General features: G+C 37.8%; 2 long non-coding RNA genes across 2 annotated transcripts in view; one reads left to right on the top strand and one right to left on the bottom strand.

Moving 5' to 3' along the window:
- LOC143303306 (uncharacterized) overlaps positions 1-10,939 on the bottom strand; it is a 341,397-nt gene that overhangs the window by 325,873 nt on the left and 4,585 nt on the right. The window lies entirely within an intron of this gene.
- On the top strand, positions 3,896-6,959 carry LOC143303343 (uncharacterized). The gene is made up of 6 exons (XR_013059527.1): positions 3,896-4,087; positions 4,177-4,483; positions 4,662-4,907; positions 5,263-5,382; positions 5,920-6,172; positions 6,221-6,959. It is a non-coding gene; the product is annotated as an uncharacterized LOC143303343 (long non-coding RNA).

Consider the following 10,939-nt stretch of genomic DNA (forward strand, 5'->3'; position numbering starts at 1 on the left):
GCAATTTTTTTCGAAAACGAATTCTTCGATTCGATTTCTTTATTTTTTTTCTTTCTCTTTTTTTTATCTTTTTTTATTATGGAACGAGATAGAATCTTCCCACTTATACGACGATTTACGATGGACGGTGTGCGCGAGGCTACGCGTATGAACATCTCGTCGTCGTAACATCATTCTCGAGCGTCACCTTACATTTTCACCGAGTTTCTTTCTTTTCTCTTCTTTTTTATTTCGAACGAAGACTGGCGCCGTCTATATAATAGCCGTTCTTCAGTACTTACGAGCACGTCGAGCGTCGATCGTAGCAGACTTAACGATAATTATCGCTTTGGCACGAGACGCAAGAAACGAGAAAGACAAACAGAGACAGAGAATCCACGGTACTGACTGGTTTCGAGTGGAGGATGCGAAAATAGCGTTGGCCCATACCTGGAAAGCAAGACTCTCTCTCTCTCTCTCTCTCTCTCTCTCTCTCTCTCTATCTATCTCTCTCTCCCTCTCTCTCTCCCTCTCTCTCTCCCTCTCTCTCTCTTTTCCTCTCTCTCTCTCTTTTCCTTTCTCTCTCTCTCTCTATCTTTTTCCTCGTCGAGTTACGCGTAAACAGAGACAAGCATCCCGTGATTCGTTTCATACAATAACGCTGCCAGAGTTCTGGCGATTTTTGTTCTTAGTTATCCTAAACGTGATTACTGTCACGTCTATTCGAGAATACTAATTCTACCGAAAGAGCATGGAGCAATACAACGTGTTTCATTGGTTCTTATTTGACACTCGCATGTACCTATGTATTTAATAAGACGAGTAATAAGGAGGGAATGATAGGAAGATTAATCATGAAAATACGCATCTTCCTTTGAATTTAATTCTTGAGAATTAAATAGTGAAATAATGTCTCCAACTGTTTCTAGACATAAATGCACATGTTTCACGAACATATAGAACATATTTCATCGTTCAAGAGAATGGAATTTACGATTGTAAGACGTTTAATAGTACGCCACCTGTTTCCATAAATTTATATCACACGGAAGGAATTTATATTACCTGGATAGAGGATTTATACTGACATCGTACGTGTATCGCTTGGAAGAACAATTGGTAGATTAAGAATCGCGTAATCTCGTTAATAATCATGCGACATCAATGACTTAATGCGCCATAAAACACCAGTAAAACCGCATTTCCATTTGCGGCAGAACAGCTCCTCCGTTGAAATACCTGACGGGACAGAAACTAACAAAACTTTCAACGACGATAACATTTCTAGAAAACAGACTTTTGTTAAACGAACGTCCGATTCGTTAAATTTTAAAATACCATTTCTGAGTTTAAGTTTCAACTATTTCTAGGAAGTGGTAGGTAGCCTTTCCTCGTAATCTTATGACAGTGGAAGACCAAGACTGGTCACTAGTAAGCCCGAAGAATTCTTCAAGCTCCTTTGAAGGATTTTTCAATTATTCAAACTCTATTTTTACTTGCTTTTATGGTTGAAATGTTCAATTCCTTGGTGTATGTGGTATTAACGTTAGAAGTGCCAGCGGCTTGAGCATAAAAATTGTTCCAAAGAAATTAAAATGAAAGATATATGAATAAACACCTGCATAAATAATGCAAAGATAAAAATAAATTTACACTCCATATAACTTACAAAAATCATTCGAATCCCTGAAAAAGCATCATTGTCAATGATCTATGGAAAATTTTGGAAACATCGATAACTCATGAAAGATCTATGAAGGATTTATAATTTATAAGAAATCTACGAAGAATCTGCAATCTCTGAAAGAAAAGGAAAGAAAATCCAGAAAGAGCCTACGATTAATGAAAAGTCTATGAAGAATCTACAAGCTACGAGAAATTTCAAATTTGTTAGCCTGATCGCTCTAAAATTTTAATCTTAACGAAACTGCCTGTAGGTACGAATGGTATAATATTACACGGATTAACGGATCCCAGCACGATCGGTACGAGACAGAGCAGAAACTTTGCCACCATCTGCAATTCCATCAACTCATTTTTCGAGCTGACAGCTTGGAAAATCGGGCACTGAGTCTGCGGATCCTCTTGTCGTTACACAACGCGTGTCGTTATGAGAGACGTTTACGTTGGCTTCGGAGGAAAATCAACGAAGCCTCAGGTTTGGCAGCATCTCTGTTCCACCGCGAATAGATCCGTACGTATATGGTGGAGCTCGCAAAGTCCGTGGTGCGTTCAACGGATCGGTGGCGAACGTCGCAACGAATAAGATGGTATGAAACGCCAAGAATCGTGGGACGCACCTGTGCGGCGACCCGACGTCCCATCACGGACGCAAATAAACGGCGTCGCGCCGTCTGCGGCTCAGCCGACACTTTACTCGACCGAATGGCCAAAGACGACCCCGATCATCCTCCTTTTCCAACGCTGCGACTGTCCCTTACCTCCCCGATCGGCTATCGGATCTCGGAAATTCCTACTCCGTCTGCTACGATAATTAGTCCAATTCGCTAAATGTCTGATTCACCATTGCGCAACAAAGCCTGGTCACCGCGGAATTGTTTTTGCACTAACGATCACGTATTCTTAAACCTTCGGTTCGTTCGTTCGAGCTGTTACGCTTGCTTCACAAGCAACGTGCAAGATATTTAGGTCTGCAATCTAGATTTTTAGTTGAAACTTTATATACTGGTAGATTTTGTTATTGTTTTCTTTTTTTTTTAAACGATGCGTTGTCGGATCGGATGTTTGATATTTTCCAAAGTATTCGTTATTGGACTCACAGTGATGTGGGAAAGTGATGAGATTAATAATCATGGAGTTTATGCCCGTTTGATAGTCACTACTCCATAATTACTAGTCTGAGCATCAAATAGGCAATCAACCATTAGTCTGAATATTTTATGTCAGGAGGAAGAACTTGTGAAAAGAAAAGTATTATAGTACGCTGGTAGTAACTGGTTTAAAGTAACATTGATAGACTTCACATTATTGTGTTTATAAAAATATCGCATTATTCAGATGTTGTATATTTTTCAAGATATTAGTAAAGTAGTCATACAAGTAGTTACGAAGCTTGTAACTCCACTTCGACGATATTATCAAGAAAGAAATATTACAGTCGTACGCTAGTAGATTTTGTCAATTGGTTTATGAAAATGCCTCGTCATATTCAACGTTTTTCGAGATATTGATGATTAAAATTTTACTACTGTAAAGTAGTCAGACATATATATTACTATGGAGCTTGTGCTTCATACTTGTAAGAATCACCCATTGATAGCAATGAAGAAATATATGTTAATGAGTGATACTGTTCCTCGTGAGGATACGTCGATTTCTTTACATGTATGTATCTACCGACAGACTAGTGGAAGGGTAAAAGTCTGACACGATCGCTCGTGAGAACGATGAATGGAGAGCATTTAATGAAGATATGCTAGAAGTAACTGAGACTTTTCAGAAACGTACTGCTGTTATAAAATCGAGACTGATCGTATCGTAATAAGAAACTTTAAATGAATTTATTGTTTCATCGATGTAAAATATCAAAAAACTTCATATTTCGATAACTTACATCTCTATAAGTATATACATTCACGACTTTCGACTCTTGCGTTGTATCGCTATTAAATCCTAATTATGAAACCAAAGTAAGAAATCGGGAAACATGCAACCGATTGCAAAATTATAATTGATGAGAATTGCAGTTTCTATCATTCTAAAACTTCGCAAAGGATTAAAAAGTGTAGCTGCGATCATTCCTCCTGTACTTGTCGACAATTATTCATAATATAATATAATAATTCATAATATAAAAATTCAATTTCGTCACTACGAAGAAAATCAGTGAGTCACCAGAGAAGAGTACAAAAACCATTATCTGCCTGGTAAGAATTTCCGGATGTATGTTACAACTCGATGACGGATGAAAGAACCGACTTGCATCAGCCACTGTTATATACTGGTCGTACGAGAGAGGTGTCTCTGCTTACAAAAACAAATTCATTGACACGGATTTTTGTTTAAACGTGGAAGAAACGACGTCGCATCGATGTTTCAACTCGTGTTACCCGCGTGCCTCTTTATCGACAATTTATCAAGCTAAGTGGTGCGCTTTTTTCAAGAACATGGCACACGCACAGTTTCGACGTTTAATTAATGTCCGCGTGTTGAAATTAATCACTTGTTATCTAACAGATACGTGCCGGCCAGTGCGTAGTTCTTCATCGGCTTCCACCTTCCACCCTCGAGCGTGCTTTCTTCGTGGAAGTCGTGTGCGTCATTGGAACAGTTCTACGTGCGTTAAAAACTGAACGGTGGATGAAGGAAATTTTCGAAGCCAGCACTTTCCTCTAGCGTCCACGACGGGAAGAAAAGGGGAGCGTCAACCATAGATATTTATTTAAAAAGGAGGAAAAAAAAAGAGAGACGATAACCTAAATGTTTCCCTAAGAAAGAGCTCATAAATCGTTTGGCTCGTTCGCTTGCCGGAAATGATAAAAAAGTGAGAAAGAAAGAGTCATTAAGTCGGAGATTTTTCTGTATTTCATTCATTGGAACACTTGTGTAATTTTCATTCATAAAAATTCGTCAACTCTTGGGAATATTTCTTTCTACCGAGTCTCTTTGGATGAAAAATAACATTTTACTTAATTTAACTAGCTTTTCCTTCTTTTTTACAGATTACAGAACTTTGACGCCATAAAAAATGTGCAAACTCTCGCGAACATTTCTTTTTGAGAAGAATCTTCCAACGAAATAATACTTTTTTTAATTTTAGAACTTTTGCGTGTTCTTTTTTAAGAATTAAAGAGGTAATTGCTTCTGGAAGATCCAATAATATATCGTTCCTTCTTTGAAACAGATGTACATGTGACGAACGAGTTTTACGACTCACAGGCGACAGGTACCAACGACTTTTATAACAGGTACCGAAATAGATTACGATTATAATTTCTCTTTGACACGTTCGAAGAAAAAGGATTCGTATAATGTTCGAAAGTTATTTAGGAAAAGTACCTACATTTCGTGATTCACAAAAAATAATACCTCTCAAACTAAAAACTTCATTCTTTATACTTTATTAAATACTTTTATACTTAACTAAATGCACAATAAATTACACGAACGTAACGGGTAATAACCAGTTTCTGTTGAGAATTTTTCAAAAATGAGAGCAACTAATTACTTTCGAGCAATTTAAACGCGATTACAAAGAGATTATATCATCGACTGTAATTTGGAAGTGGCATTCAAGCATTTCCTCCCTGTGTATATAACTAGGTAAGCATTGGCAACTTCTTCCTAATCACCGACGGACCAGTCGCCGGTTCTTTTTCGGAGAATTTCTCTGCCATTCGTGGATGATGTTGACGTCATTAGGGACCTACGATAAACCAGCAGGCAAGTTCCCCGTAGCAAGAGGTCCAGTACGTGATCACTGTCATGCAGCGAGTTTTCGTGAACGTGTCCCTTATAGTTCAACATGTGTTTCATATTTCGACCATACACTTTTAATAAGCAATAGAACGTTACTAGGACAAGACGTTGGATGTAGTTGAAGTATAGTTTCTGATACGTCCATGGTATAACGTACTTTATCATTTCGATTATTATCCGATAAAGATTATTCGCGCCTGGATTATCTTACAAGCGTGATAAAATTAAACAATCTACACCTGTTATGAAATCACGTTCACAGATATTTCCAATACATTTATGTGATGTTTCGAGGCAGCTTTAGAAAATTTTTAGTCCTGTGCAATTGAAGAATGATCGATGAGAAAGCAAAAGCTAGACAAATCTTTCCACGATCTTGCGATTGTGGACATTGGAACTAGGAATTTTTAAATACATTTTCAAATCCATTAAAATATAAAATGTCAAATGTAAAAGAAAATAATGCAAGAAGAAAAATAAGCTTGCGTCTGCGTGTTGTAGAAAACAATAATTTGGATCTTGAAAGCTACGCTGTTGGAAATCTATGAAGAATCTAAGATATACTCCATAAATTGGCCGTTATGACCTAACCCCATTTTGATCTTCGCGGCAGTTCTAACGGTAAGAAATCGCAATAGCAGAAAAGTGCAAGTTCACGAAGGTTTGCGACATCTTCTCAGGGAATATTGAAGTCATGTGCTTTCGCACCGATGCAATTAACACGTGATTCATCTACAAATTGATTCTAATGGAGGTACGTAGAAATTGGTCGATGAGACCATGCGCGACTTATTTTGATTAGAAATTGCAGCGGTAGTGAGCGTCCTGAGTACGCCAGAAACAAGAAAATACTGCAGCATCCGAGACTACTCGAGTTTAATGGGATGTACGCACGGCGATCACACGTAACTCCCTCGATACAATTACATTTAATTCAAGCCATGAAAATTCTGAAAGGAATCTCACGGCCCGATTACGTGACTGCTCCTATGAACTCGCCTGATTTGCTTCTCGGAATACGCAACCTCTCGCATCAGCCAACCGCAAAACCGAAACGTCACACAACCTTCTAGGCGAAATTATAGCGTTAAATCAGCGAACGATCATCAACTAGATGAACTCTTGAATCGGCCAGTGAAAAAATTCAAAGAGATGGGGAATTAATTGTAAACACTGATTATAGGCTATATATGCAACGAGTTTCAGTGGTATCTAATAAAGAAACTCGATCGAAGATTAAAATCGTCGAGCATACGAGATTGCAAAAAAAAAAAAAAAAAAGAGAAGAAAGAAAAACAGTATGCTGATGCTCCGTTTCTCGTACAGTATAAATAGAGGAAAATAACGTTAGAGAAACTCAATATTCGCGAACACCGTGTTATTTATTACGTTACATTATACGTTTAGACGACGCAAGCGGTAGGCAGCCAGCCAAAAGAGTATTATACCGCTTATTTTCAATGGAAAATACGGGTTACCAACCTCCAATATCATCGACAGTAGAAATATAAATAAAAAAAATTATATGGAAAAAGGATGCTTTTATCTCTCAAAAGTCCTCTTTTTACATCCATAAATTCTTACTCAACCAACTTTCGTTTAAAACATCTGTTCATTGATTTATAAGGACCAGCTAAAATATCGTGGCGACCGATTCGTGCGGTGCTTCGTATAATAAAAAGTATGAACAGTTCGACATACGTACAAGAAATAAGTGAACATTATTAGTCGTGGTCCTTGTTTATTATAAGATCAAGTCTATTACAAAGTCGAGATTTTGAGATTTCGGATTTATGGGCAATTTCCTATTATCCGCAGTCTGTTTACCAGTTTCATAATTAACCGAGTTACAAATTTATCTTCTACTTGGACGTATTTTCGTGATTTAAAAAATATCGTGAATTTTTTCATAATAACGAACGCGAAACATGAGAGTGTGAAAAAAGCGCGACTTACGCTTAAAAGCGTGGAAGAATGTTTCACATCAGCAGGATGAGAAGCAACCACTAAACCATTAGATCATCCTAACTAATTCGTCGCAAGAAACGTCATGATTCGAGACAAGGATTTTGACAGTTCGATGCGGTACACAAGGGCTCAAAACGTGACGAAACGACGTTAATTAGCTCACGCGCATGCAACGCAGTAACATGACGCGACGTTATTTGAGCCGCAAAAGCATTTCGGCATTCGTCAGGGACCTTTCTAGTGTGTCTTGTTACGGTGTCCCGTGAAAAGTTTTGCTGAAACGATCGTAGCATGTGACATGCCGAAGACGCGCACGTAACTATTTCGGCCGAATAGCCAGCTGAAAACGCTGTCAGCCGATTGTATTACCAAGGCCGGCCAAAACGATTACGAATCAAGTATAAATCATTAGCACGCGAACCGGCGGCCTTGTCGATAATTCAATGCCACTGCTCGGATAGATTTTTCAAGTCAGCGATAACGAGCTTTCGAAAATGACGAAAGAGATTACGAACGATTATCCTGTCTAGTGGATCTCGTATGAATTAATGAGAAACATTTTTCATGGAAAATTGAAAGGGTTCGAGTAATACTATACTTCGTCGCATAGATTGCACGGATAATACAATTTTCTCTGTGTTCGCTGAGCGAGGAGCAACGTTTTACGATACGACGATATATAAAATGTTAGATATAGCGCTCTTTTACGAACTACGATAATAAATATTAAAATTGAATCGTTCGTATCTCAGGTCGATTTCGTGATACGAAATGTACACGTACATATTTCAAATTTATAGTTTAATAAAATAATAATTCAATAATTTAATAAAGTGTCGATAAAACGAACATATGGTAAACACATCTATATCGTAATATCGTCCATTAGAAGAAAGAAATATATGTTATGTCTCATGTTATCAAGTTAAAGCAATTGAGATCCAAAAATTCTTAATTTTCTTTCTCTATTTAGGAAGATAAAACAGTCTCTATATGCAGTCGCTATGCTAACCTTTATGTTTTCTGCTCGTCGAGTTAAAACAATCGAGATCTAAAGATTTTTAACCTTCTCGCTCGAACACGGTGCAGACGAGCACTTTGCGGCAGCGTCACTGCCGCTGCAATTTGCCGCCGCTTCGTAACGTGTGAACTGCTTCGTTAAATCTATGCTATTCTAAAGCACAGCGGTAAATTACCGCGACGGTAACGCTGCCGCAAACTGCTCGTCTGCACCGATTCTTAAGAAGATAAAATAGTCGCTATATCTAGTCTCTATAGCCTCTATCTTTCATGCTCGTCAAGTTAAAACAATTTACATCTGAAGAATCTTAATCTTTTTTTGCCCTCTTAACAGGATAGAAGAGTATAGATCTCTAAAATATACTTTTCACTTGTCTGACAAGGCACACAGACAACAGCAATTCAGTATCGCTCTGCTACTTAAACGATTGGCTGTCCCTTTAGATTCGAAGAATAAGAGCATGAAATTGAATCAAGGCGTTTTCTACCAGTGTAGTGGCAACATCCACGCGCGCAAATCGTATTCCACATTTTATGGAAGCATGTAATCATTGCGAAATTCACGAAATTCGATATCTCGGTACACGAAGCGCAGTTTCACGCGCGTAAAAATATGCGCTCACCGAATTTCTTAGCGCTTACGTTACGCCGGTGATGCAACCTGCAAGTTGACATAGAGAGACTACCGAAAGAAGTAGAGACAGGCGCGGTTGCATCGTATATCAACGCCGGCCTCGCGGTTTTCCTCCAGCACGTGTGAACGTTGGGATTTCCTATCTGTGAATGTCGTTTCTACTCCGTTTCTTATGGAAACGCGTGTTTCTGTTTCTCCGATGAACGCTTTAAATAAAGTACATAACGTTTAAAATTTAGGAGCAATCATAGATGAGCGATGAAAAAACATATCTTAATAAAGTCAAGTTCAACGAATGAACATGATTTCATGATCTACAGAATTCAGATCGTGAGAAAAATATAAAACTTATACCGATAATATCAATGTTTTTATTTTTATATTTTACAAACAATCGGAGAAAATTCTTGTGGGAAATTACGTATTAATTTATTTTGATCGCTTCTAGTGGCAGTAAAATTGACCAACTCTTCCGAACTCTTTTACAATGATAAATTTATAGCGTATCTAGATACCACTTGCAAATAATTATGTAAATACGTATGTTGTATCATGTTTCTTACGAATTTCTTATCTTTTACCACTTGTAAATGTTGAGACTTAACAATCATAGATTATGAACGTACAAAAAATTGTAATATATATAATAAGAAAAAGACATTTTCCTTACATTTTGCTTTATTTTATTGACTCAGAATGATACTTGAAGTCTTGAAGTACATCGTGATAACTAAGGAATGTATCCGATAAAAGCCATCCCAATCCATATCTAATAGAAAGTTTCTCAAAGTACAAGATAGAGAAGATACGAAACAGGGAGGACAGTAAGCTCGTCGTTCGCTACTAAAGCATATCATAAGAAAATCCTGAAAACGTACGTAAAACGAATGGCAATGTTGGATGAGCAAGAGAATCGGTTCATTCAATAATGTCACTGTTGCTTGCGCGCGTCTCATTGATACCGGAATCCCGTGGAGGAAACACGAGATTCGTTTGCTCCGGTTGACGTTCGATGGCCGATGCGAAATCGACGGTGCGATCGGAGCAAGTCAATGAGACTCGATAGATCGTGTCCTCCGCGTATGATGCGACCAGACGTCACGTTGAAAGCCGTGTGCCATTGGTCGAGATGCTGACAAGCCCCCGTCAAGCCTCTGTACTTCTGACTCACGTGCGTTTATCTGTCGTCGAACTAAAATGTCCGTGGGCGAAGCCTCAACACACTCGACGCCGAATAAACAACGAACGCTATCATCGATCGTCGTGGTTCGATCAATATGTTCCGTAGATCGAACGCAGAGATCGACCTCCGATCGAGTCACCGTAAAATTAAACGAAACAGGCTCAAAGCAGTTTTACTGCGGTGATTTTTAACCGCTGAATTAACTATCAAAGGTGATTGTGCTTGTATCGAAGAAGTTTAATTAAGAAAAAGAGAATATTATGGTATATAAATAAAAAATAAATCTTAATAAATTACTAGCATGTACGAGTTTGAATAGTTTCGATTTCTTTTGTACAGTGTTGTCACACACGATATTTATATTTTGGAATTAATTTTAATCCAAGTAGAAGTATTATGAGAAATTTTATTTTTATACGCTTCCAAACCCTGACGTAAAAGTAGAGTTCGATTAGTCACGAAATTTTGACAAGAATTTCTGTATCTCTTCGCAATAACGCGAAAGAATGAAATTTATCGCGTAAAATTTTTTAGAATGGATATATCTGTATGTGAGGGAAAATATATTCTATCAACTCGCTACATATATATTGTTTCTGATAGAGAGATCTTCCTAGGTCAATGACATTGAACTTTGAAAAAGGATCGAGGTTACTTGATCTGAAATAGTCACGAATAACGATTTTAATAGAATTGTTACGACTGTTTCATTTCTC

Source organism: Bombus vancouverensis, chromosome 11, assembly GCF_051014615.1.
Source record: "Bombus vancouverensis nearcticus chromosome 11, iyBomVanc1_principal, whole genome shotgun sequence".
Taxonomy (NCBI): domain Eukaryota; kingdom Metazoa; phylum Arthropoda; class Insecta; order Hymenoptera; family Apidae; genus Bombus; species Bombus vancouverensis.